The sequence below is a fragment of the Eptatretus burgeri genome, chromosome 4, assembly GCF_056783735.1.
Source record: "Eptatretus burgeri isolate ZD-2024b chromosome 4, Ebu_testis_v1, whole genome shotgun sequence".
Taxonomy (NCBI): Eukaryota; Metazoa; Chordata; class Myxini; order Myxiniformes; family Myxinidae; genus Eptatretus; species Eptatretus burgeri.
In genome coordinates, this window is record NC_140964.1 from 61,398,732 (window position 1) to 61,421,109 (window position 22,378).

The following is a 22,378-nucleotide window of genomic DNA, read 5'->3' on the forward strand; positions in this document are numbered from 1 at the left end:
GCACCGATCATTTTGTCAAGTTTTACATTTCACAAAACAGGGGGGTACCTTGTGAAGTGAAAAAGATCACATGACACCTTACGGGGAGACCTTAACATATCTCAATATTTATTTAATTTACGTCCATACATGCCTGAGTAATCAACGAAAGAGTCATGTAATATGTCGTACAAGGAGGCCCAATGATTACAAAACTCTTGCAGTTGTTGTGGTATGAACCCAACTTGGTCCACAGATTGATAGTGTTGAGGGTAAAGGGGAGACATTTATCAGGCATAAGCCGCAGGTCGTTTCGACCTCATGGGGATGCCAAGAACATTGTAACGAAATTGTCACGCTGTTTAGACCTTCACCTTTCCCACCACTCTTCCAATGCGATTCTGTTTGTGTGCAATGTTCGGCTTCAATATGTTCAGTTCGTAATGCTCTAGAATGTCTGTGAAATTTATTATTTTCCGATGGATGAAGCCAGCAATTGAACAGAACACCTAGGATGTTGGATGAAGCATAACACCCTGGCCTACTTCTCTTTGGCCACTGGGAACAAAACCCACCATCACTTTGAGCTGCAATTTTGTCACCATCTTAAAAGGCCAGTTGTGCAAGATTGGTTTTCAAAATAATATTAAAATTGGAAACTCCACCAAATACATTTTGAAGCACACAAACTATCCTGAGCAACGCTTACAAAAATAATAATTCCTCATCAGAAGTCCTATTTCGTTTGGTTATCTCCTGCAAGAATGCTGTAAAACAATGACGTCACAAGGGTAGTGTGTTCAATGTTTTGTAATCCCCTCCCCCACTTCCCTGCCACCCCAACCCGTTGACAAGTGATTGCAGATAAAACGTCATTGAAGGATTTCAAATGTGCTGATTAATAAATTCTAGCAGATTATAGTAATAGCTAAAGCCAGGCCAAAAGAAAGATAAACAAGGCAACAAAGCTAAGAATGACCGACTGTTACATGGTAAAAAAAATACAACTGACTGTACAGTGTACATGCATGTGGGGTATTGCACAACATTATACATATGAACTGGCAGAAAGGATGGCCGAGAGGAACACACACTCGCCTCTAATCGGTCGAGCCTGGGTTTGAATACTGACCCGGATATAAACTGTCATCCTGGTGTTTCACAGGCAGGGTGATTCATCAATGTGTGTGCTGTCCTTCGGATGGACGTTAAACTCGGCGTCCCGTTTGCCAGCATTAGTTGGTGGATGTTAAACATCCACCGGTGTCTTTCGCGACGAGTAGGCGAGCTATGAACCATGAACAAATTCCAAACTCCTGCCCAAACCTACAGAGGGCATTGCATTAGCGGAACAACAGTGCCCTCAGCCAGTGCTGGAATTAGGCGTAATCTAAACAAGCTACAACTTAGGGCCTCACAATCTGCAGGGGCCTCAAAAAGATGTGAGAAGACATGTAAAAATGTGTGAATGAGGCATAAAGAACTGCTACCTTGGTGCAGGAAACCATCATGACGAAAAATCGGCATTCAGCCTTCCCAACGGAAGACGGTGGTACTTCCCAGAGTTTCCAAAAGTAACCTGGGAGTTGTCTGATCGTCTACCACCTAAAATCAATATATATATATATATATATATATATATATATATATATATATATATATATATATATATATATATATATATATATATATATATATATACACACACAAGATAGATATAGTTTTTAAGTAGCTTGTGTAGCAAATTTTTATGTGTAGTTTTAAAATGGCTTTATATGTAATTAATATTTTTTTGTGTGTTTTCAATTTTTGTCTGACCTTCAGGTGTAATTTTTGTACAAGGGGCCTCAATGCTTTATACAGCATCGGGCCTCACAATGTCTAAATCCGGCACTGCGCTCAGCCAATAATGCTACCCCCACAGCCTTCTGCTGCATAGCAAAGAAGAAGAAGAAGAAGAAGAAGAAAAAGATGCATGCGAACCAACAATGAAGGTTACAGTAAAAACTAGGACACTCGGTAGAGAACATACCTCCGCCACGTAATGGCTGATCCACGAGAACATATCGGGCCCAATACATTTTTGAAATATCATGCTATGCACTACTTCATCGTTTTTGGCCCCTTCTCTCGATGGTGAAGAATTGCTTGAAAAATTAAATAATTCTCTTATCCAGATCCGGATCTTCACCAAAATTGAATCATTTCGTTATGGCCGCACACGCAACGTGTGCACCAAGTGCCGTCCGAATTTGTCGACAACTTTTTGAGATATCGTGCTATATATTAGTTTAGCCCCATCTCTCAAAAGTGAAGAATCACTTAAAAAATTATAGTAGTCAGATCTGGATCCGGTTCTACACCAAAATCTAAACAGTTTGTCCTTGTCCAACAGCCAACTTGACCACCAAATTTCATCCGAATCCGTCCACAACTTTTTGAGATATCCTGCACAAAAACAAACAAACAGACAAACAAACAAACAGAGGTGAAAACATAACCTCCTTCAACTTTGGTGACGGAGGTAAAAATTTTTATAAAATGCCCTGTTTTATTTGAGAAAATGGTACACTGACCATTATCCTGAGAGCCATTGGGATCAAAAAGGTGAAGTTAAGCAGTTTGAAAAGCTGTTTTGATACTTCTTAACTGGTAGCCCTGTGGGCTATTGCTCTGTTAGCAAAGAGGTCCATGGGTTAGAATCCTGAGATGAATCAGGACTTCCCACAAGTCTCACACAAGAATATATTATGTCTACACTACCGGTCAAAAGTTTTAGAACACCCCCATTTTTCCAGTTTTTACTGAAATTTAAGCAGTTTAATGTTTCAATGTACTCTGAAATTAAAGTATAGAACAAATAAACAATTGCAGATAAAAAGGAAATCATGGATTAGTTTTGTTGAACAAAATTTAATCTAAATTTTTGACTCATCAAAGTCGCCACCTTTTGCAGATATAACAGCCGAACATACTCATGGCATTTTTTCTACAATGGAAATCAAATATTGTTCGGAAAGTTCTTCCCAACACTGTTGCAGAGGTTTCCACAAATGTGTTGCACTTGTAGGTTGCTTTGCTTTCACCCTTCTGTCCAGTTCATCCCAAACCAGCTCGATAGGGTTTAAGTCTGGAGACTGTGCTGGCCATTCCATGATTTGAAGCCTACCGTCTTGTTCTTTTCTTCAAAGGTAGTTCTGACATAGCCTGGAGGTATGTTTTGGGTCGTTATCTTGCTGTGGGATGAACCCCTGACCAACTCGGCGTTGACCAGTGGGTATTGCATGGCGCTGCAAAATGCTGTGGTTACCCTTTTGGTTCAGGGTGCCAGTCACTCTGTGCAAGTCAATCTGTGCAACTCTAGATCCAGAAAAAGAGCTCCAAATCATCACACTTCCTCCTCCATGCTTAACAGTTGGTGTCACACACTGAGGAACCATCTTTTTGCCGACTTGACGGTGTACAAAAACCCTGCGTGATGAACCAAAGATTTCAAATTTTGATTCATCGGTCCATGAGACCTTCTTCCAGTTTTCAGTAGTCCACTGGTGGTGCTTCATGGCCCAGGCAAGCCTCTTTTTCTTATTTTGCCATTTAGCAATGGCTTTCTTATTCCCACTCGACCTGTCAAACCTGCAGCTCGAAGTCTTCTCTTCACAGTTGAAACCGAGACGTCTTCACTTTGACCAGTGTTAAGCTGTGCCTGAAGTTGCTGTCCTGTAAGCCCCCTATCATGCAAGCTGTTGACTCTCAGAAACATGTCTTCTGATTGTGTTGTGGCTTTGAGTCTGCCAGACCTCTTCCTGTCAGTTACCCCCCAGTTTCCAAGTGCCTTCTGATGGTGTTGGAAACTGTACTCACTGACACCTTGGCTCACTTTGCAATTTCTCTAAAGGAAAGACCTACACTTTTAAGGGTCATCATGGTCTGTCTGTCTTTCTTTATTAATTGTCTTTTTCTCACCATTATGAGAACAATATATTACTTCCTGCAGTGCAATATTGTCCAAATAATGCTTCAGAGGGTGTAGCCACACAGTCTGTTCCAACACAGCTTTTATACAGACAGAGGGTTTGTAACTAATCAACAAAAGTTGGGACACCTGTAGGAATTGTTTCCATCACCTTTCAAGGCTTAATTTACTTGTATTGCTGCAGAACAGCTGCAGTTGCTAACCCATTACTTGTTCCCTGAAAAGGTCCTTTTATTTTTTTAACAACTCTGAAATTTGCATTATTTTTCAGTTTTTGGTAACCCAAACTTTTTTTCTTATTTTTAACTCTTGCACTTTGTGTTCTACTGCGAGAAATGGGGGTGTTCTATTTTCGACCAGTAGTGTGTGTGTGTATGTATATATATATATATATATATATATATATATATATATATATATATATATATATATATATATATATATATATATATATATACATATACATACATATATACATACATATATACGAGCAAATACCACCAGTCGCTTCGCTGATGATATACAAAAGGGGGGAGGGAGAAAAAGAGAAGGGAAGAGGGAGAGAGGGGTGGGGGAGATAGATCGGGGAGAGTGAAGAGGTGGAGGGGAAAGGAGAGAGGAGGGGTGGGGGGAGGTAAGACAGTGTGATGTGAGAGGAAGGGAAAGCAGCCTTGCAGTGCAGTGTTAATTACAATTCATACCATCTCATCAAAATGATTGTGCATAGAATAACAGAAAATATTGAAACAAAATCATGTGTGAAATCCATTTTCTACCACTCATACGATTAACATGGCCTGGAGAGAAACTCCTGTCCAGACAAAAATACCGCCCGGACATGTCCAGAGCCAAGCTGTCCAGAGACAAATACTGCCCGAACGTGTCCAGCAACAAACACTGCCTGGACGAGTCTGGAGCCAAGCTGGCCAGGGACATACACTGCTCGGAAACGTCTGGATATATACACCACCAGGACACATCTGGAGACAAACCCTCCCCGGACACGTCTGGAGACAAACAGCGTCCAGACATAACCACTGTCCGGATATGTCCAGAGACAGAGACAGATGGAGAGAGAGGGGAGGGGAAAGTAAGAGAAGAGAGAAGAGAGAAGAGAGAAGAGAGAAGAGAGAAGAGAGAAGAGAGAAGAGAGAAGAGAGAAGAGAGAAGAGAGAAGAGAGAAGAGAGAAGAGAGAAGAGAGAAGAGAGAAGAGAGAAGTATATATATATTGTTGCGGTATTCGCGCCCGCCGGCGTGCTGACGGCCACGTAACTCGAATCGCGGCACGTCGCCCACCGGACGGACAATCCAGTCGTGACCCTCTCGGACTAACGCCGGGAACCAGTCACGGGTGGACCTTTCGGTCTCACCGCGATCGAGCCAATCAGCCCCCGCGTGGGATAGGGTTGCTCGCCAAATTCGAACTACCTAAGTACCCACGCGGAGGGTAGACCGGGCGATCGCACCTCGCCGCAGGTCGACTTCGGACACGGGCCACTTAAGCGACCCGTTCCGTACTATCAGAATAACCGAGCGGTGTTATCGTCGACCTCGACGGTTCGATTAATTATCGGGCGTATTCAGCCCACTACCAACCCTTTACGTGAAGCAAGATGGGGATTCAATGGAGGAAAAGACGAAGCGAAGCGGGAGAACAGTTCAACAATAAAGCACATTTATTCGCGACGAACGGAAAGCACACAAATACAATTCCACCAAATGCACACAAAAAAAAGAAAACACAATTCCATTTACACAAAAAGCAAACATAAAAGTGAAAACACAGTGCAGAGCTAATACCGACTACCGAGCACACGGCAACACTTATACAATTCTACTTCACAGACGGCGCCGACAACACATACCCAAAACCAAGGAAAAGAAATACCTCAAGAATGAGGCAGGCCTGAGGCCGAGACCGGGTCGGGCCTACCCGTCTGGTGATGAGACGCGGAGCGGCGATGGCCCCGCAACCCGCGGGCCTCGTGGACAGTGCCTGGCAGGGGGTGGGAACGGGGCCCCCTTGGTCGCACTATCTCAGCGCGGGGGGAAACAGGAGGGGGTTGCTGATGCTCGGGGTATAGAGGATCTTTATTATCCCTGGTGTGCGTCTCCACCTCGGCCAGGTCGCGCTGCCGGCCTCCCTCGGGCGTGCAGCTCCTGGCACCGACGCGAGCACCCCCTCGTCCGACTCTCTTCAGCTTCTCCAGCCACTGCAGGCTTCGGGCTCCAGTCTTCCACACTCGTCCCCTCCGTTCCGACTCCTTCTCGTTCTCGACTCCTTCTCGTTCTCGACTCTCCTCTGACTGACGAACACCGTCCTTTTATCCCCCCGTAACTTCGCCTTTGACCCCCTCCCTTTGACCTTTCACCTCGCTCCCCATTGGCCCGAGAAAAAGTGGGCGTGAAGGCTTTTTGATCCACAAATTTGCATATATCGATCGTTCTGGAGGCGGGGCCAAATCGCCCCTCGCTCACCGATTGGACGGCAAAAAGTGGGCGTGTGTCGTTTTTGATCCGTTTTTGAAGCACAAAATCCGTGATTTTGTACACGCTGTTCAACGTGCGCCCTACACGAGTCCAGCATCGGTGCCCATGAGTGGCGCGAGATGACGGTGATGCGATGGTGGCGAGTTGTGACGGTAAAGGTCGTGGCGGTTGTGGTGAAGCGGTGGTTGTGGTTGTGGTTGATGTTGTGGTTGTGATCAGGGCGGTTGGTCCAAAACAAAGATAGCAAAAGAAAAACGGCTATCCTGAAGAGTAGCAGCACGTATAAATGACATGTATTCCCACTAGACAACGGGTTTGGGCCTAACTACACATGCACTTACCGAGATACCTCACCTAAGGGACCTGAATGGTGGTTTGCGAATTTGGTAACCACAACACTACCCCCTCCCCTTTTTACAGACTCGTCCCGAGTCGTCAAATTTTCGTGTGCCATCATGTGTAGTTTTCCCCTAGTACATTTTACCTACGGATCCCTGAGTGCGACATTCATGGTATTCGTGTCCCCAAAATAAATAACCTGAGGGCTGCGTAACTACCTAAACAAACTCACTCACACGGACGACTTAAATAAAATTGCCGGCGCTAAGACAAACATGCCGGGGGCGCACTCATATGTACAGTACATCTTACCTTAACTTACAAATCTTACACTAAACCATGGCCCAGGATCATTGAACTCTGCAAAAGAAAGCAGTTAGCAGGGAGCCAGGCTGCCCGCATGCAGTCTCTGGCTCAAAACAATGCAGGTGACAGGGAACGTGGCTGGCTGCTCACACGCAGTCCAAGGCCTTCCCTTTTGAACTGAACTCAGTGAACCACAACGGTGCTTGGGCTGCACAACGCAGTCTCCGTGCCAGCTCAAGTGGCACACGCAATGGGCACAACGAATGGATGCATGAACACAAACACGGTGCACGGGCCGCCACTGCAGGCCCGTGTTGTAGCTGCCAACAGGGCAGTTCTTGCAGCTTGCAAACTGTTGCTTTTACGATCCTGGCGCACATGGAAATGAACAGGGGGGGGCAAAGCAAAAATTGAACGGGGCTGGTGAACGTGGGCAGTGGGCATGGCATGGCAAAGGCAGCAGGCAAACACAGCCGGCAGATGAACTGGCCGGCACAGGCCTTGAAGAAAAACAGCCAGCAGATGAACTGGCCGGCACAGGCCTTGCAGCACAGCAGCTGCAGACGATCCAGCCGGCACAGGCCTCGCAGCAAAACAACAGCTGCCGATGAAGTTGGCCGGCACAGGCCTTGAAGAAAAAACAGCCAGCCGATGAAGCTGGCCAGCCTTTGCCGTTCAGTGGAGGTTGGTGGAGGGGGTGCGGTGGTGCTGGCCACTTGGAAGGCGGGCTCGGACCTACCTACCTGTCTCCCTCCCACCTATCGCCTTTGCCTGTCACTGTACATACCCACTCCCTTAATTTGTCAAACCCCAATTTAGCCCCAACTTATTTTTTTGTTGTTTTTATTTTTACTTCCCCACTATAAATCGTCCCCTAACCCCCTTTATCGTCCTTGTTCGGCTAACCTATACTGTCACCTAGCCTACTCCCAACCCCTACGTTCCCTTCCCGGAGGGGAACAAGGGAGAGCTAACGTCCTGTGTCGAGGCCCAACGAAGCCTCAGAATGGCCTCTCCAGAGTTCGGCGATCTTAACACCAAGTGGGTCCAGCGGCCCACAACGACAGCGAGGGGATGGATGGTGCGGAGGGGTACATCTCCTAATCTACCCTAACCATTTAACTGTTAAACTACCCCGGGGCTTTCAACAAGCTCCTCTCGCTTAAACTATTGGTTCTAACAACCCAGATTCCCGTCGCCTGTGTTGGTGTCCTCACAATTTCGGGCCTCGCCCCCCAATTTTCTCTCCGTGCCCTCACACGGTCTCCTGGCTGGGACACGTGGCTCCCTCCGGCAGGCACGACCCTCTGCCGAATCTCCCGCTACGGCACCCCCGGGCACTACACTGCCTCCGAGCCTACCAGCTCCCTAATACCGGGGAGTGCCCCCCATGGCACCTCCCCTGAAACGCACACGTGGCAGGCCGGCCTCCCGGGCCCCTTTCCGAGGGTCACCCGTGCCCACAACACTGCCCACGCGGCTAATGGCGCCCCGGGCCCCCGCACCAAGCAGGCGCACCCGTGCCCACTACTCTATCCCGGCCCCCCATGGGCCCATGGCCTACCGCGGCCGACTAGCCTGGTGCCCGGGGTACCCACTCAGCGATACTCACCTTTCGCAGCCACGCTCCCAAGCCCGTCAACAGGGCTCCTGCACCCCTCCAAATGGGTCTCGAGCCTACTTTCCCACCAACAACAAAACGACCTCCAATTTGTAATTTAACTAACCCCCTAACTCACTTTATACTGACCCCGGGGTCCCTTGGGCGGGAGTCACTCCTCCCCCCAATCACTCATCGCACCATGCATTCCCCATTCACTCCACACACACAGACCCGCTGGCCTCACTCACTCACCATGTACTCACCTCACAACTCTCCAACTCTTCAACACACACACCACTGAACTCTGCCATCCTTCTAACTACATCCCCTAACTAACTCGTGCTCCCACGTCGTCCCTTACACTAAAGCACGTTCCTTTTAACACTACGTAGCTAAGCTACGTCCCCTCTACACATTCACCAGTCTGTCTCTGTCTCCTAACTCAAAAAAAATCATTTTATTTCCCAACCTAAATCTGGCTACAATCCCTCTAACTAATCCATTCCACGGACTCCATGAGGACTTACCCCTGCCCCATGAAGTCGGTCTAACTAAGCTAACCCTTCCCCCTAACTAGTTTCCATCCTGTGCCCCGGTCAAGGGGGTCTTTCACCCCTTGCCCAGGAATCCTTTACACCCGAAAGTGAGGCTTGTTCTTTCTTTTTTTTTCTACATGCGCGGCGCCAGCGCGGCAACTCAGAGCTCGCGCACTTTGCACCTGCCCGTGACGTCATGCAGCTGCACGTGTTCCTCGTCCCTCCTTGGACGCTACCATCCGGCAGAGATACCCCTCCTGCCGGATTCCAACCACACGTGCAGCCATGACGTCACCGTGCGCATAAAAAAAAACACAAGCCCCACGTTTCGAGGGGTTCCCCACGCGAACACATGTGCTTTGCCCGTTGGAGCTTAACACACACGATCGCGTGGAGAACCCGTCCGGTCCAAATCCATTTACCTGCCTAACTTTGTCCGTCCGCGGGATCGGCAAATCCACCGCGTGCGTTTCCGGACCGGGACTTCACTCTCGCAAGCGAGCACGTGGTGGTCTCGTGCGTTGCACAGCACGAACCGCGTGCTCACTGCTGGGTGAACCCGGCACGGTCCGCGAAACAACTACAGCCGCTACTCGGCTTTCTTTCTTCTCATGTCGCCTTCGTCGTCGCCATTCAACCCACGCACACCTGCGTGTTACGACGCACACAGTCCACTCCATCACATTCACACCGGGAGACGCGGCTGCGTGCTCCCGCATGCCAACCGACATCTCCCTTACATACCGCTCTCTCACACACACGGTCTCCCTGGCACACAGCGACCTTGCACACGGCCGTTCACTCACGCGTGCCTCACTACTCACACAAACCATACTACTCACACGTGGTGCTCTATTCACTCGCGCGGGGGCACTCACCCGCGGTGCCTCACCCACACACGCGAGGGCACTCAACCGCTGTGCCTCATCCACACACCGTGCCTCACTCATACACGCGGGGGCACTCACCCGCGGTACCTCACTCATACACACGGCGACACTCACACACGCGGTCTCTTCCACACAACGTCCCTCACTCATACACGCGGGGGCACTCACCCGCGGTTCCTCACTCATACTGGCCGTTTCACTCACACACACGGCCTCTTCCACACACGGTTCCTCATCCACACACGGTGCCTCATCCAAACACGGCGTGCTGGGAAGCACGCACTCCAGCACCATCGCCACCACACCACTCACACACGGGGTCGCTTCCACACACGGGGACGCACTCACGCCTTGCACCACACACACAGGGACAACTACACTGGGGATTCGTATCCCCACAAGGGTCTCCGGGGCCTCTATACCCCCCAAGCTCTCCGTGCACCCGTCCACAGCACTCGTCCCCTCAACCTCGCAAAACACGACCGAACTCACCTGGTCGTGACTCGCCTTAAGGGGGCATACTCCCTCCCCTCGTTCCTGGAGGAGGTCATCCAGCTGCTCGCACCGGGTCCCTGCACGCTCCGCGAGCTCACCCCCCAATTTTCTCTCCGCTACCTCTGTGTGTGTGTGTGCGTCACTTACCCCGTCTTCCTCGTGTAGTCTCTCCTCTATGGTTCCCTTCCCGGCTACCGTCACTGCCAACTCTTCACCCTTTACCTCCCTTGTCTCAACTATTATTTCTGTTGTCGTCACCTCGTGTCTCGTCTCACACGTTTTGGTCTCCCCATTTAATTTTTCCCTTTCGGTCATCGTCACGACCCTCGCCCAACACGTTCCACGAATTATTTTTTCACCCGCCTCCACCGCGGGCCTGTCAGCCGTTGCACCCCCACCCAGCTCGTTTGCTCCCACACGTGGAGTCGCCATTCCCAGCTCCCTGGTCACGGCCTTCATGCCCGCCTGCAGGCATCGGCCCATGTTCTGCGTCTCACCCCGTAGTTCTTTCATTTCTTTTCTCATTTGCTGTGTATTCGCATCCATCGTCGTTTTCACTTCATTCATTTGCTTGTTCATGTCTTTCATTTCGTTTTTCATTTCATTTGTATTTGTATCCATCGTCGTTTTCACTTCATTCATTTGTTTGTTCATTGCCGCCAGCATGCCGCATAGCTGGGCCATGTTGGATGCACTCAGCTGAGCCGTTTCGGCAAGGGTTGGGGAAGGGTCTTGGTGGAGAGGGGGGGGGGAGGTGTCATACACCGCGGCCGCTGCCGCACCCACCTCGGGCCCTGGGTTCAGTTGGGCGAGTCCGTGTTCCTGCACAATCAACATTTCCTGCTCGGGGATTCCATCCTGGACCATGGACTCTACATTATTACACATATACATTTCTAATACCCCCGGCTCCCGCTCGCCTTGAGACGCCATCTTGCTTCTCGTGAAGGGTTAATTTGCTCGCTCGTAATTTGGAGGGAATCGGGGGTCGCTTCTCTCACCCCTGGACCGATTCCCGTAAATTTAGCCGGAGACAGGAGAGCCCGTTTTCCTGTTCTCCGATACCAGTGCCGCGAGGAGGGCGATGAATTTGTATCCCACTCCTGACACCAGTGTTGCGGTATTCGCGCCCGCCGGCGTGCTGACGGCCACGTAACTCGAATCGCGGCACGTCGCCCACCGGACGGACAATCCAGTCGTGACCCTCTCGGACTAACGCCGGGAACCAGTCACGGGTGGACCTTTCGGTCTCACCGCGATCGAGCCAATCAGCCCCCGCGTGGGATAGGGTTGCTCGCCAAATTCGAACTACCTAAGTACCCACGCGGAGGGTAGACCGGGCGATCGCACCTCGCCGCAGGTCGACTTCGGACACGGGCTACTTAAGCGACCCGTTCCGTACTATCAGAATAACCGAGCGGTGTTATCGTCGACCTCGACGGTTCGATTAATTATCGGGCGTATTCAGCCCACTACCAACCCTTTACGTGAAGCAAGATGGGGATTCAATGGAGGAAAAGACGAAGCGAAGCGGGAGAACAGTTCAACAATAAAGCACATTTATTCGCGACGAACGGAAAGCACACAAATACAATTCCACCAAATGCACACAAAAAAAAGAAAACACAATTCCATTTACACAAAAAGCAAACATAAAAGTGAAAACACAGTGCAGAGCTAATACCGACTACCGAGCACACGGCAACACTTATACAATTCTACTTCACAGACGGCGCCGACAACACATACCCAAAACCAAGGAAAAGAAATCCCCGAAGAATGAGGTAGGCCTGAGGCCGAGACCGGGTCGGGCCTACCCGTCTGGTGATGAGACGCGGAGCGGCGATGGCCCCGCAACCCGCAGGCCTCGTGGACAGTGCCTGGCAGGGGGTGGGAACGGGGCCCCCTTGGTCGCACTATCTCAGCGCGGGGGGAAACAGGAGGGGGTTGCTGATGCTCGGGGTATAGAGGATCTTTATTATCCCTGGTGTGCGTCTCCACCTCGGCCAGGTCGCGCTGCCGGCCTCCCTCGGGCGTGCAGCTCCTGGCACCGACGCGAGCACCCCCTCGTCCGACTCTCTTCAGCTTCTCCAGCCACTGCAGGCTTCGGGCTCCAGTCTTCCACACTCGTCCCCTCCGTTCCGACTCCTTCTCGTTCTCGACTCCTTCTCGTTCTCGTTTGCGACTCTCTTCTGACTGACGAACACCGTCCTTTTATCCCCCCGTAACTTCGCCTTTGACCCCCTCCCTTTGACCTTTCACCTCGCTCCCCATTGGCCCGAGAAAAAGTGGGCGTGAAGGCTTTTTGATCCACAAATTTGCATATATCGATCGTTCTGGAGGCGGGGCCAAATCGCCCCTCGCTCACCGATTGGACGGCAAAAAGTGGGCGTGTGTCGTTTTTGATCCGTTTTTGAAGCACAAAATCCGTGATTTTGTACACGCTGTTCAACGTGCGCCCTACACGAGTCCAGCATCGGTGCCCATGAGTGGCGCGAGATGACGGTGATGCGATGGTGGCGAGTTGTGCCGGTAAAGGTCGTGGCGGTTGTGGTGAAGCGGCGTTGTGGTTGGTGGTTGTTGTTGTGGTTGTGATGGTAATCATGGCGGTTGGTCCAAAATAAAGATAGTAAAAGAAAAACGGCTATCCTGAAGAGTCGCAGCTCGCATAAATGACATGTATTCCCACTAGACAACGGGTTTGGGCCTAACTACACATGCACTTACCGAGATACCTCACCTAAGGGACCTGAATGGTGGTTTGCGAATCTGGTAACCACAACAATATATATATATATATATATATATATATATATATATATATATATATATATATATATATATATATATATATATACACACACACACACAAACACACACAAACACACACAAACACACACACATACTCCAACCGGCCGATATCGGCCGGTTGGAGTCAGTGTGATTACCAACTACAGTACTTACTGTATACAACCCAGTAACCTTGAGTAGCTTTCACCGAGAAACAATTCTGCATTTATCTCGATGTTTCAGGGTTATGTTCACAAACATTATTCTTTATTCATAGCTGTGTGCGACGGATGGAAAAAAAATTGGCTCTGTAATTTAGATAACACGTTAATATGGAAAAATGGCTTGGAAATAGTGTTATTTCAAAAAAAAAACTTGCTCATGGTGACGGAGCACAAGCACTCGCTCTGAATGACGTACCGCGGCAAAAGCATCCATAACGATTGAATGATTCGATCAGAATGACGTAGCGCGCCAACAATGAGTGCTCCACACATAGCTTAAGCACTCATGTAAGCACTTCAATCAAATGGTTAAGGAACGGTCACTGTATACCATAAAGGATCCCTTTAACTTAAAAGCCCGTCTTCACAACGCACACAACTGTTTATGAAATAAAATGAATTCATGAAATAAAATGACTTTATCCACAAAAGAGTTGCAGCTTCATACAGAACAACCTTGGAGACATCGCAAAGTTAAATCGCCTGTGAAATAAACATTGCAGAAAATGTGCCATTTTGCCTGCTCATCTGTGCACGTGCAATTTGGTGCATTGGTTCGAGGTCCACGCTATCGTTATAACTTTATTTTAAAACGTCAATTTTTTTTTAAACCAGATTTGCTTTGATTCCCTGTAGAGCACATCGTGAAACATCCGAAAATATAGACACATATCTGGCATATGCTATGGATAGGCAGTTCTTGTTGGGGACGGGGCATGAAGTCTCGCCGTGAATGCATTAAATGTTATCGCTCAATGAAGCTGGTTCTGTGAAAGAAACATTGCAGAAAATCAGCCATTTTACCTGCTCGTCTGTGCACGTGTCACATCGGTTCAAGGTCTGTGTAAGCATTATAACGTTTTAATTGAACGTCCATTTTTTTTTTTACCAGATTTGCTTTGATTCCCCATAGAGCACCTCACAAAACCTCCTAAAATATAGATATAGATCTGGCAGATGCTTTGGATAGGCAGTCCCTCTGGGGGACAGGGCATGAGGTCTTGCAGTGAATGCATTAAATCATATAGCTCAATGAAGCTGGTTCATTTTGTTGTCTTCCAAATTTTTTTTGTTCTCTCAATATAATTCTCCAATCAGTAGGAAAAGATAAGTTTAATGCTTTGAAAATTTCACTTTTTCTTGTGTATGTATGGAGGAAGGACATAGCCTTGCTTGCTTAAAGTAAATATGTATATTGGTTCAGTTATAAGACTCATGTCTTTAAATTATCAGCTTTCACAACAGATTTTGACACTTATTTAGTCTGAATGACATCCGATCCTCAAAACCGAAATAATATTTCGATGATTTCCTTTAATTAGTCCGTGAGAGTAGATCATGGCAAAGCGTATCATATAATGCATGAAATCGCTCCAAGATCCTGACTTCAAAACTATAGCACTTACAAAAGTGATGCATGCAACGATTCAGAACTATGATAAACAGACATTCGATAATGTGAGTGAGGAAAGTGGGAAAAAAAAAACTCTCATTAAGAAATCGTGGCTACCTGTTTCAAGTCAAGGCATGGTCGAGCAGGCCAAAGAACATGGTGGCTTTCGACCCCAGTGAGGTTACCCAGGAAATGTCTTAAGAACCAGAGAATGAGGTGGCCGAAGAATGCCTGATGAAGGATATAATTATATCCTCAGCATTACCACGGATCATGAAGGCCGAAATATTACCTCAAAAAAATCCTCAGCATTACCTTCACAACGACAACTACACCGCCTAGAACAGGATCTCATCTAAAAAAAAAAATATTACTTCAACATTATACCTCAACATTACCTTCACAACGACAACTACACCGCCTAGAACAGGATCTCATCTAAAAAAAAAAAATATTACCTCAACATTACCTTCACAACGACAACTACACCGCCTAGAACAGGATCTCATCTAAAAAAAAAAAATATTACCTCAACATTACCTTCACAACGACAACTACACCGCCTAAAACAGGATCTCATCTAAAAAAAATTAATATTACCTCAACATTACCTTCACAACGACAACTACACCGCCTAGAACAAGATCTCATCTAAAAAAATTAATATTACCTCAACATTATACCTCAACATTACCTTCACAACAACAACTACACCGCCTAGAACAGGATCTCATCTAAAAAAATTAATATTACCTCAACATTACCTTCACAACAACAACTACCCCGCCTAGAACAGGATCTCATCTAAAAAAATTAATATTACCTCAACATTACCTTCACAACGACAACTACACCGCCTAGAACAAGATCTCATCTAAAAAAATTAATATTACCTCAACATTATACCTCAACATTACCTTCACAACAACAACTACACCGCCTAGAACAGGATCTCATCTAAAAAAATTAATATTACCTCAACATTACCTTCACAACAACAACTACACCGCCTAGAACAGGATCTCATCTAAAAAATTAATATTACCTCAACATTACCTTCACAACAACAACTACACCGCCTAGAACAGGATCTCATCTAAAAAAAATTAATATTACCTCAACATTACCTTCACAACAACAACTACACTGCCTAGAACAGGATCTCATCTAAAAAATTAATATTACCTCAACATTACCTTCACAACAACAACTACACCACCTAGAACAGGATCTCATCTAAAAAAAATTATTACCTCAACATTACCTTCACAACGACAACTACACCGCCTAGAACAGGATCTCATCTAAAAACAAATTAATATTACCTCAACATTATACCTCAACATTACCTTCACAACAACAACTACACCGCCTAGAACAGGATCTCATCTAAAAAAATTAATATTACCTCAACATTATACCTCCACATTACCTTCACAACAACAACTACACCACCTAGAACAGGATCTCATCTAAAAAAATTAATAATACCGCAACATTATACCTCAACATTACCTTCACAACAACGACACCGCCTAGAACATGATCTCATCTAAAAATAATAAATATTACCTCAACATCATACCTCTACATTACCTTCACAACAACAACTACACCACCTAGAACAGGATCTCATCTAAAAAAAACTTAATATTACCTCCACATTACCTTCACAACAACTACACCGCCAAGAACAGGATCTCATCTAAAAAAATAAATATTACCTCAACATTACCTTCACAACAACAACTACCCCACCTAGAACAGGATCTCATCTAAAAAAATAAATATTACCTCAACATTATACCTCTACATTACCTTCAGAACTACTACACCGCCTAGAAGAGGATCTCCTCTAAAAAAATTAATATTACCTCTGGACGCGTCCGAGAGGAGATCATTGGTGAGGAACGCAATTGAGAATGAAGGGTCTTGCTGGCTGGCTTCTCCTCGACACGATGAAGAAGGCTGCATGATTTTCGTGTTTGTCATGTGTGAATTTGCCCGTGTGCTGGAGCAAGATGCTAGCCATTGATTGTTGCTGGGTCATGAAGCCTGTATGTTTATGAGTTGAGAGAGAGAGGAGAAGAGCAGGCCTCTCAGTGATAACTCTGGTTATCCCATTCTACCATCGAGGAACAAGGCAGCGCCCATTCGCGGCGAGGGGATCTGGTGCAAAAGAGGAATGGGGTCGGCAAATTCGTTCATGAGAAGAAGCTGCATGGCGGTTTCTGGGCGCTGGCGCTGAATACCGCCACAAAATTACTGGTGGCTTGGTACAAAATTACTGGTACAAAATTATACAAAAAATTACGCTTTCCATGCCGAGAGTGGCTTGGCACCACTTTGGGTATGGATTCCTGCACAGGACGATGCGGGTTCGATGACACCAGGCTCCTAAAATACCATCTCTGATCATCTCTGGACCCACAACTAAGTGTCTTGTCTGTGTTTAAGTCTGGGTGGAGACGTCTCAAAATTAGCTTTAGTGTACCTCACACTTGTATGATCATGCGTTGATTTACTTCCATTATAAATATTTGATTTATGTTCATTAAACCCTTATTTATTAAATTTGCTTGAGTCTGTCTATTCATTGTGGGTTCAAGTATAAACCCTTGTGCCTCCGTTGTGGTGCAGAGCCTAGCTGCTTCTTTCCCGTGCACACCATAATTGTCGAGAATCTCGGCTGTAAGCCTCCAAGGGAGAAAACCATTTTGTGATCCATTCAGGATGATGTTAACCACCCTGAACATGACAAATGGGCCCAGGGTGAGACGGTGTTAACCAGCTGAACACAACAATTGGTGTCATTGGAGTGGGATTCGAACCCTGATCAACAATTTTTGATCAGGAGCAGGATATTTACTAACCAGTTGACTAGGACAACTGCTATCGGAGGGGGATGTTTTGAAACCCGATATTTGGCATCGGGGTGGGATTTTTGAATCCATCGGGACCACGACATTTGGTGTCGGAGCGTGCTAATCTGAAAAACGGAATGGGAATCTAAGTTTTTTTAAAAAAATTGCCTCTCTACCTTTGAAGGAAAAGGGGTTGTAGTGACTGAGTTACAAATTCTATAGCGGATTGGTGTCAGGAGAAAAGAACGCTTGGAAATTTATGGGGAAAAAAATTTTCTGAGGAGATTAAGCACATGCGGAGAAAGGATGGATGACATAATGCACAAGATGGTGTTGTTTGTGCTGGATAATGAGGATGAGGGAAACGAGCCGAGGGTGGAGTTGACTGAGAAGGATAGGATAAGAACTTTCCCCGTCCCAAGCGTCAGCCTCCCTCCACGACAGTGGGAAATGGGACACGGGAAGCTAGTGTGTTGGCTCTCCAGTTCACGTTGGAACAAAGAAAAGAAATAAGGGAAGGGAATAAATGATTGGAAGAGAAATGAGGAGACAAAATGAAGACAGGGATAAAATGATGGAATGAATGAAAGAAATGGCATTGAAAATAGAAGAGGGTAAAACCCAAGCTGTCCGAATGGAGGAAAAGTTGTAAAAACAAATTGGGTCAACAAATCAAAGAATTGACAAAGTAAATGAGGACCTGCAGGGCCATTGCACTTGTGTGGATGCCAGAATGAAACAGCATGTGGAGGAATTGGGATTTTGTCAGCGCCATGGCAGTAGTTTGGTGAAAGAGTCGGAAACCCGTGTAACAGAACAAGAGCGGATGGTAGTTGATAAAGGCTTGTGGGGGCCATAATTGACTGGGGAAAGGAAGAATGAGATGTTGCACAAGCGGCTGAACACTTGGAAAAAGACCATCAAAGGAGAGGTGGAAGAAGTAAAAGTTTCTGTTATTTTCAAAGGTGATGTTGATGGTACTGTTGAGACCACGCTTGGGCTGATTGACTCGGACAAAGCCAATGATGAAGTTAAACTGGACTTGCTGTACATTTTCATTGGGGATGTTATCGAAACGGGTCGATCAGATTAGGCAGAACCAATGTTTGAACCATTTGCAGAACATTTAGTCGAGGAGAGCAACAGTAACGTTGACATGCCAAGTACTGAAAAAGTGGCTGTTCTTAAAAACAATCGAAAGCAAGCTTGCTGATGTAAACTCTGGAGAGAGAATTGCCAAATATGAAAAAGTGCAAGGTGGTTTAACAGTCACAGATGGACCTCAAGAGGAAGAGCAGGATGCTTGTCAAATGGACAAATGGGAAAGTGATGTTTTTGAAAGGAATTTGCAGGACCAGTCCCAGAGTTCAGATTTGGGTCATTGTTGTGAAAGCCAATTACTCATTGTTTATGAACCGTGTGGAGGTGATGCTGAGGCAGAAGATTGTGATGAGTCTGATGCTTCTCATTGTTGCAATGCTGATGGTGCAGCTGTCATTGAAAGTGGATCTACATAAATGCTTTTTGATGATTGTACAGTCGGGAATGACAAATTGGATACTGCAAAGAGGAATGACATTGAAGTTGTGAAGGTGCTGGATGAGGAAAGTAATCTTCCTGAAGCATTACTTCTTGAACTTGGCAATTACAGGGAGGCAGATCTTGAAGTTTATTCGGTTGAGCCAATATTGGAACAATCCCAAGAAAAATGTATTGAGTAGGACAGTTGCAGCAATTGCAACTTCCTGTTGGTTGAGCGGGGGGGCTCATCTTGATTCAAGTCAGGATGAGTCAAGTGCAGGTTTTGAAGTGAAAATACCCCCACTCAGTGTGAATATAGAGTATCCCAGTGATGAAGATGATGCTCAGCATTTTTCATTGGATGAACTTGCAGTAGCTGATGTACCCCAAGAATCCTTTCCAGATGTCAGACCTGTGGATTCTTCAGCAAGGAATATTGAGGAGAAACAGGTGGATGAACTGCATGACAAAGGTGAACTGCCAAATACTGGACTTTTTGGCAATGAGAACCATGCTTAACTTAGTGAGGGACTTTTTCAGTCTTCTTTCGATCCAGTGGTTGAGAAGGATACTCCAGAAATTGTACCACTTGAGAAGGAGTTTGAAGTTTAAGAATGTGTCATGGGGAGTGAACAATTTGATGATAATTGTTTTTAGGCATATCAACAATGATAATTGTTGGAGGCATTGGAGGCAAGATGGAGATGGATGAGAAAGATGAGCTTTGTAGGGAATCTCCGTCTGAAATGAACACTTGCCAAGAGGCAAATCGGAAACAAATTTGGCAGAAAACTTGTCTCTTTTTCTGGCTGATACATATGCCCATGATGGAATGGAACATCACCATGACTGCCAGCCTTTGGAGGCTGGCCCCATCATGCCAACAGGACCACCGGTTGGGATGTTTGGCAGACGTGGACCACCATACCTCAAAATGCATGCACCTCTGATGGTCACAGTATGGTTGGTCCTGGTCAGTTTTGGATTCCTTGTGGCCCGATTTTTCCGATTCACCTGGCTCACTCAAAAGCTAAGCTCCCAAAAAGTCTTGTTTGAGATCCAAAGAATAGCCATGGTGATGGTGTTTTGGGTTAACAATGGTGGCTGTTTGTCTGGCTTTTGGCTATCGTGGATGGTGGAGCACGGTTGACAACGTCCATGCGTACCCAAGAAATATTGTCATCATGCTCGTTGTGGTTCAGCTGGGCATGGCTTTGTTCCACTCTCATCCCGGAGCACCCAAGAGATACATTTGAAACTGGGTCCACTGGGCTGGGGGAATGTCTGCCTGGGTTATAGCTGGGACCACAGTTTTTCCTGGAGGAGGATATAGGTATCGATCGGGAGTGGATGTGAGAACTTTGGATTGACCAGATCCTGGAGGAGGATGCAAGATTCTGGGAATGGATGAGAGAACTTTGGATCCACCAGATTCTGGAGGAGGATGCAGGCTTCTGGGAAAGGATGAAAGAACTTTGGGTCTACCAGATCCTGGAGGAGGATGCAGAATTCTGGGAATGGATGAGAGAAATTTGGGTCTTCCAGATCCTGGAGGAGGATGCAGGCATCAATACTGCTGCCTCTCGCAAGAAAGTTTGTAGCCACAGTTCCTTAGGCTGGCCTGGTTCTCTGACATCTCCTCATCAAGGGTATGCTTGAAGTCTATAATTGCACCCAAACATCAGCCAAGTTGTCTGCAAGATTTTGGAATAATAGGCAAAATTCGAGAAAAAAATGCATGGAATCCAGGGAGATACAAAGCAACGAATCCACAAGCGTGCATAAGAAGGATGTGGAGAAAACTAGCAGTGGTGGATGACACGCTTGAAACCGACCAACCTGCAATGGCCTGTACTTACTATAAGGTGCCTTGATGCTTTTTGTCCCAAGGGTTCAGGTTTGCTTAGAAATTGGGACATGGATAATTAGGATGGGAATGGGTGAGAGATTCAATGGTTGGTAAAGGGATTGGTTTGGAAATCAGAATTGTCTTATTGTGGAAGTGTCTGTTTTGTGACAATAATTGAGTTGTGTTTGAGAATGAATGTGAGTTATAACATGTGTGCAGGCCATGGTGGTGAAGGAACACAATCACCATTTTTGCATTGCAATGTTTGAGAATTGAATGGCAGTGTGGGAGCGAAGGTCAAGTCAGGTAAGGGAGCATGTGCCGAAGCAGCGCGTCGCTGTGTCCACTTTGTGCCGGTACTCTAGGGGCCTCTGTCTGGCCATCCCACGGCAAATGCCTGCCCCATCCCCATCTCATTGAGATGCTGATCAACCTGCCGCAACCACGAGGCAAGTGGTTGGCCCATTGGCCTCCTTGATTCATGAGGATCCCTCGCTGAGAGAATCTGGTGAGCAGGATCAGCATCAGGAAAATGAGCCACATGTCCATACAGCCGCAGCTGACACTCATGGACTCTGCAGGCAACAAATGTCATTTGAGTCTCTCTCAGCAACTGCTCATTGGACACAAAGTCTGACCAGCAATAGCCAAGGATTCTCTGAAGAGATCTGGTGCCAAAGGTATTAAGTCTCCAACTCAGATTTCTGGTCAGAGTCCAAGTCTCACTACCATAGAGCAAGACTGGAAACACCAAGGACCTGAACACTCAGACTTTCATCCTCCTGCACAGGTACCGATAGCGCCACACCCCATGATCCAGTGACTCCACGACTCCCCAGACCCGACCCAGATGTCTAATAACCTCTGGCTCACAGCCAGCAAGGATATGAATATCACTGCCAAGGTAAGTGAATCACCCCGTGACCTCAACATCATCACCACAAACAGGTACAGCCAAGATAGCAGCAACCAAGATGTCACAGAAATCCTGGACCTAAGTTCTAACCCAGGAAACCCGTAATCCCAGCAGCTCTGAGTCCACAATCAGCACCTCGAGGGTCTCCAAAGGGGTAACCGGAGTTTCTGTAAAGATGTTTGCATAATCTGTGAAATCAAGGTCAGAGA

At 46.8% G+C, this 22,378-nt stretch overlaps 1 protein-coding gene and 1 long non-coding RNA gene across 2 annotated transcripts in view; one reads left to right on the forward strand and one right to left on the reverse strand.

Moving 5' to 3' along the window:
- Window positions 1-15,343, reverse strand: part of LOC147028181 (uncharacterized) — a 51,704-nt gene extending 36,361 nt beyond the window's left edge. The window contains exon 1 of the long non-coding RNA XR_015057445.1: window positions 15,137-15,343. This is a non-coding gene — a long non-coding RNA (uncharacterized LOC147028181). The remainder of the gene's footprint in view (window positions 1-15,136) is intronic.
- The window catches only part of LOC147028182 (uncharacterized), a 51,669-nt gene that overhangs the window by 11,164 nt on the left and 18,127 nt on the right, over window positions 1-22,378 (forward strand). The gene's annotated exons all lie outside the window — the stretch shown is intronic.